At 29.5% G+C, this 7,175-nt stretch overlaps 1 long non-coding RNA gene across 1 annotated transcript; it reads right to left on the bottom strand.

Moving 5' to 3' along the window:
- Positions 1 to 5,802: 5,802 nt before the first annotated feature.
- Positions 5,803 to 6,905, bottom strand: LOC128290172 (uncharacterized). The gene is made up of 2 exons (XR_008279815.1): positions 6,727 to 6,905; positions 5,803 to 6,129 (listed from the first exon to the last, which is right to left on the bottom strand). It is a non-coding gene; the product is annotated as an uncharacterized LOC128290172 (long non-coding RNA).
- Between the last annotated feature and the right edge of the window lie 270 nt (positions 6,906 to 7,175).

The following is a 7,175-nucleotide window of genomic DNA, read 5'->3' as shown; positions in this document are numbered from 1 at the left end:
AAATTACTCAAATATACTAACAGTGTTATTTTTTACGAGTTAGCAAAAATAATCAATGTATGACCAATATGTGGTAGATGATATGGAAACTTTTGTATTTTATATGTTCAATTACTTTTAACTCAACTTATTTATTTTAATTTTAATTTTTTAATATAATAAATTTCTTTTATTTTGAGTTTTAAAATTCTTGTTCATTTTTTCATATCCATTTGTTAAGCATGACTCAAAGCACAAATTTTAACACAAATTTCCTCTGATACTAATGATTTTTTTTTTTGTGAAAATAAGGGCTTTAAGAAGATTAAGTCATCCTTTAAGCATGTGGTCCTTTTGAATCATACATGCCATTAACAGTCAAAGCAATCTAACATTTGGGCATATTATTTAGCGAAATAAAGGAAACTTCAAATAAATGTAATCAAAATAAATGTAATCATTCTTACCATTAAATTCCATGTCATTTACCACATGTCGATCATACATTAACTATTTCTATTCCCTTATTAAAAATTGGCACCATTGCTTTTTACAATAATTGTTAAATATGACTCCTATTTTCAGTCAAATTTGAAAAATAGTCTTTCATTTAAACTCTATTTACTTATTTCAATCAAACACTGATTAGTTTAGATTATTTTATTATTATTTGATCTATGAATTTAGCCTATAAATAGGCTCTTTTACAACCTTAGAAAAAATACCCATTAGAGATTAGAACTTATAACACATTTAGAGAATTTTGTGTTTACGTTTTGTGGGTTCTTTGTTTTCGGGTTTTCGGGGTTTAGTTTTTATCTCCATCTTTTGTACTCTTCGTTCTTTTGCCATTATAGTAAAATTATCTTTGCCCGTGGTTTTTTTATCCTCTTTGGAGGGGTTTTTTCACGTTAAATTTGTGTGTTCAATTTCTTAATTTATTCTGCTATTTTCTTGTTCATTACTTAATCGGGTTAAAATCCTTACAAGTGGTATCAGAGCTAGTTCAATTTTCATAGATCAGCCCATTCAGATATGGCAACAACAAGGTTGAAATTGAGAAGTTCGATGGTGAGACAAATTTTAATCTGTGGCAAGTTCGGATGATGGCAATTCTAGTTCAATCAAGCTTGAAAAAGGTTGTTATCAGGAAAAAGCCTGAGAATCTAAATAAAACAGAATGGGAAGAGCTTGATAAAAAGGCTTTATCTGCAATCCAGTTGTGCCTCACGAATACAGTATTGCAGGAGGTATTGATGGAGAAGACCTCATCTGCCTTGTGGAAAAGGTTAGAAACTCTTTATGCGACTAAGTTTCTGGCTAATAGTTTAGTGTTGAAACAACGTCTATTTACGTTTCACATGAACGAAGGTAAGCTTCTTAGAGATCACATCAGTCAACTCATTACTCTTTTAAATGATTTAAAGAATGTTGAGGTTCATATTGACGATGAAGATCAGGCTATGCTATTATTGTGCTCTTTACCCCCTTTATACAATCTTTCAGGGAGACCCTGATTTATGGCAGAGACAAACTCTCGTTCGAAGATGTGAAGGGTCATTTGTTGAGTAGAGATAAACTCGACAATGAGCTTCATTTGGATAGCAAGACAGATACGCAAGCTTCCATTTTGGTAGCATCAAAGAAACAAGATAAAAGGTGTCGCTATTGTAAAAAGTTAGGTCACGTCAAAGCAGATTGTTATAAATTGCGAAATAAAAAAGCTGCTAAGAGTAATGAGGAAGATGTAGCTGGTGCTAATTTGGCCGATGAAAATGGGGATGATTTCTTATTAGTGTCAACAAGTGATAACACCAAGCTCACGTCCGAGTGGATCCTAGATTCAGGATGTTCTTTCCACATGTGTCCCAATAGAGAATGGTTCTCCACATACAGTTCGATTGAAGGTGGAGTTGTGCGCATGGGAAACGATTTATCTAGTAAGGTAATTGGTATTGGTACTCTTAAAATTAAGATGCACGATGGGACGATTAGGACACTCTCAGATGTCAGGTATGTACCTGAATTACGAAAGAATCTCATCTCCTTAAGTATTTTAGACTTGAAAGGATGCAAAATCAACATCGAGTCGAGCGGTATTAAAGTATCTCATGGAGCTCTCATTTTGTTAAAAGGTAAAAGAATTGGCAGTCTTTATATTTTGGAAGGTTCTACAGTGATCGGTGAAATCGGATGTCCCTCATCTGTTACGGAGTTAAAGTCAACTTGTTTGGGGTGGAGGCAACTTGGTCATAGGAGGGAAAAAGGTATGACCGTTTTGTTGAAGATAGGTTCTCTTTTGGATGCAGGTTTTGAAAAGTTAGGGCACTGTATTCATGAAAATCAGACCCGGGTTAGTTTTGATTTGGCAGTGTACAAGTCGAAGGCTAGAAGTCTTCCAGTTTCTAAGTACAAATTCGACTCAGTTAATTCCCTGCATAGTCCAAGATAGGCTCGTGGCAGGCTTTGGCAAAGATGGCATTGTGGAAATATGAGTCAAGGTGGAGATTTGTTAAATATGACTCCTATTTTCAGTCAAATTTGAAAAATAGTCTTTCAGTTAAACTCTGTTTACTTGTTTCAATCAAACACTGATTAGTTTAGATTATTTTATTATTATTTGATCTATGAATTTAGCCTATAAATAGGCTCTTTTACAACCTTAGAAAAAACACCCATGAGAGATTAGAACTCATAATACATTTAGAGAATTTTGTGTTTACGTTTTGTGGGTTCTTTGTTTTCGGGTTTTCGGGGTTTAATTTTTATCTCCATCTTTTGTACTCTTCGTTCTTTTGCCATTATAGTAAAATTATCTTTGCCCGTAGTTTTTTATCCTCTTTGGAGGGGTTTTTCCACGTTAAATTTGTATGTTCAATTTCTTAATTTATTCTGCTATTTTCTTATTCGTTACTTAATCGGGTTAAAATCCTTACAATAATTTGTATAAAATTTGTCAAGTTTGGGTATCAAAATTGGACAAAAAACTTAGGTATCAAATTAAAAAAAATGACAAGTACAACTGTCAAATTAAAAAAAAAATTAAGTACTAAATTAGAGAAAAAAATGCAAGTTCAGATATTAAATTAAACCAAAACTTAAATACCAAATTTTGTAAAAATGTAAAATTTAAATACTAAATATTATTTTAAGCCTTTAAAAGTTTGGGCCGAAGTCCAGATAACTTCTTAAAAATATGGGCCCGCCAGAGATTGCAAATTGGATTACATTCGCATTCGGTTTCGACCTCCAAATTTGAAGTGTCTATATTTTAATGCTATTCTGGTTCTACTCAAATAAATAAACAGTTCTCATAAGCAATTTTAATTTAGGGTATTACAACATATATATATATATAGATATAGATATATTCAGTTTTTTATATATTCGGAAGGGTCTTAAAAAACACATATTTCTATATGTTGGACAGAGACTACAACAAGAATAAGTGGTTCAACTATTATCATATCAACTCCTACCTCTAAACATGTTTGATTCGAATAGTTTTAGAGGATTCAATTTTTCATTAGTGCCCAAAAATTTCAGCCAACTTAACAAACCTTCTTCACCTAAATCAGCCATTCAAAATGAAAATGAGATCCCATTTACAAATCACATGAGGCTACTTCACCCAAGCCTTTAAGCCCAATTATATTACTGAACAACACAAATGAAGGATCAAGTGCTCAACTTTCAAGGTTTTCCAAAATAAATAAATGATGCCATTGTCGGGTCTTACAACAACGTGCAATGGGGATCATCATTCATAATCACTGGGGATCAAATGCCAAAGCAATACAATATAATATAATATAATTTTAGAGTCATGCTCATTTATTTTTATCCAAAAATCTCATAAACTCTAATCAAGGACGAAGATCGGGGGAGGGGTCATTTCCGCGGGATAATTACTCTCATTCATAAAATAAAAGAGGAAAACTTGAAACTCCGTAACTGGGCTTGAGATCCAATCCTCGGAACAAGCATTGTGGAAAGTGTTGTTAAGAGTTCCTCATGGGAGCATTGTTGATGACCTTGTTGCCATTGATGATGAAGAATGAGAGAAGAACCAAGCATTGTGTATGTGTATATGTATGTATACATATAAATAAATATTTGGTATAATTTACAATGAAAAATTTTGAAGTTGAGATATTATAATGTATTCTTAATTTGTACTTAAAAATAAATAATTAAACAAGTGGCAAAATCTCTGCTACCTATATACTGAACAATTATTCTATATAATCTTAGCATAGAAAACAATTAATCGACTTGTAAATACAATTAATTTTTACAAGTGATAAGGGAGCAGTTAACAATTGAGGAGCAACGAATAATTTGTTACAGAGTTCGATAATTACCTATGTTTGTGCATCCTTACTCAAAGAGTTAATATGCAATCTTCAATCTCGTATAAAGAATTGTTTAAGTCCTATAACTCACAATGTAGCAATCTTACATCTATACTAAAGTTTTAAATTACTCTACACTAAGTTTTTCTTTAAAAATTTAGTTGTAAAACCAAGTGACTCACTTGTTTTACTTGCAAAATATACACACTAAACAAGTTCATAAAGTACAAAAACTCTCTACCTTCTAACTTATATATGTCTCACATATATAAGTATTCTTGACTTCTTAATATACAGATCAAGTCCCACCATAGTAGGCAGTAATACAAAACTATCAATATCCTAATAAAATTTAGGAAAAATCAAAGATTTTCAGGGTATTCTTTCAAGTCACTTGTCCCAATCTTCATAAAACAAGCAATTCAATTTGTATGATCCGAACCGATACAATCTTTAATGATTTGTTCCTCCATTAGAATGATATTCATAGATGAGCTAACATACTTTCACGAAGTTATATTAGTCATAACTCAACAATTTTGGTTCAAAAAATTACCAACAACAAATATGTTATGTTATAGTTACGAAGAATTATAGGCACAATTGTTACTATTGTTGTAACTGCAACCATAATATAGCTCCAACATGATTAATCCAACCTTTATAGATCATTGAATTTGCCATTTTAAATATTACCTGTTATTTATAAGATTTATCATATTTATAAAAAATATTTTAATTTTATTAAATTATTTATTTAAATAAATTTACTTGATAAATAAGAAGTCTTATTATATTAAAATATTCTCATTAAATGAATTTCTGTAATAATAAAGATAAAAATATTAATTATTTAAAATTTTAAATAATTAAATAAATTAATATATTATTATAGTTAAATTATTAAAGAAATTAATATATTTTAATTATGTCTAAATATTTGAATAAAGAATTAAAAATATTAGTTAAAAATCTGATACAATAATTTAAAATCTATTATTTGAAAATTAAGTACAAAATCATATATAATAAATGTGATATTAAAATTATATATCAAACCTACTCTAATTCATAGAAGCCCGACATAGAGTTCAAGAAACCAAGAGCACCCCACGTTGAGATTCTTAAGATGGCTCCTATACTTTGAAAAATTAAAAATGGCTCCTACTATGATATAACACTTATGTCCCACTTATTTTTGGAAATGATTCTCACAATGTACCAATTAACTCTACTTTGATATATATTATATTTCTTCAAAATCAATATCTTACAATTTTATCTAACAAACATAAATTTGAATTTTTACATAATTTATTTCAAAGAAAATTTAACTATGGTTTTTTGCTTATATTATATATTTATGAAAGTGTGAATATGCCATTTATACTTTATATTAACATACAAAATAAATTTTAATTATAAAATGAACCAAATTTTTATCAAAAAATTTAAATATATATACTAATTTTCTAATTTTTAATAAACTTCCATTCAACTTTTACTGGCTTGTCTACATCTGATTCTGCAATCAGAGTTTAATTTCTTACATCATACAAACCAGATATGAACTTCAGTTCCTCTCAAAGCAATGAACAGCTAAGATGGCTTTCTGTTTTGTGGCAGTTGAAACCACTAATTATGACAAAACAAGAATCAAGCAACAGATCATCCAGCAGCTTCTTGTCATGGACCCTTGTCTGATTTCGGCCTTACTTTCCCTAGTGACTCAATCCGAATATAAATCCGCTTGAAAACCTCTTGTCGATTATGATTTAAAACCAACTTTCCTCACCTGTACCAAAAATCACCCCATAAGAACTGTAGGTGAACGTACTGTTTTTATTTCACTTTTTTTTTCAATTAATTATTAACATGTTTTTGATATATGATTCGAGTTTAATGATATTTTTAAATATTTCAGTATTATATATATACATATAAATATATCTCAATTATATTTGTATAAATATGTCTATATGTAAATATAAATATTAAATTTATTAGTTAATTCAAGAACTTTATTTAATAACTACTAATTTTAAATATAATTATATAAAAATTAAAATAGTTAAGATAAATAAATTTAAAATTGATTTAAATACCAAAATTTGTATTAATCGGAACATGACGACACAAGTTGATATTGATCAAAACACACTAAAATTTTAACTGAAATGAAATTTAAGACTAAAACGATACATAACTATTTTACTAGAATCGATGCATCCAGAAAATTTTTAAAAATAAATAAATAGAGGCGAAAGATAAAAATTCATGCATAAACTAAAAGGCACGTGGTTGATCTTGATAATGAATTGGAAAAAAAAAATGGTCCACAAAATTAAATTCCTGCAGAGAAAGATGAATGTCTCTCCCATTGAATGCTTACCCGATATTAATGCCACCACTGTCCAATTTTCTGGTCCTCTTCCACCCTCATAAACTCTGATGTGGTTTCCATTTCATTGCCAACATTTGAAACTTTGAATTGGTGTACATTTTTGTTTTCTTTTACCCTAAGACAAGATCCCCATTGTCAGCTGATACATACCCATCTTATTTACGTTTTTTCACATAATTATATTATATTTGTATTAGGTTTCATAGCTTACATTTTTTTAATTATGAAGTGTCAAATCTACCATCAACACAACCCATGCTTTCATTTTAAGCACACTATTTTATTTTATTTTCTTTCATTCCATTCCATAACCGACCACATTGATTTTTTTTTATAATTTCTTGCTGCCCAAACAACTAATTATAATGTTTGTACTTTTTCCAAGTCCAACACACTCTTTTGATAATACCTAAAAAGGTTGGTAATATTGCTTCAAG

The sequence above is a fragment of the Gossypium arboreum genome, chromosome 1 (assembly GCF_025698485.1).
Source record: "Gossypium arboreum isolate Shixiya-1 chromosome 1, ASM2569848v2, whole genome shotgun sequence".
Classification (NCBI taxonomy): Eukaryota; Viridiplantae; Streptophyta; class Magnoliopsida; order Malvales; family Malvaceae; genus Gossypium; species Gossypium arboreum.
The sequence above is the reverse complement of the archived record's forward strand: the minus strand, read 5'-3'. Positions and strand labels throughout refer to the sequence as shown.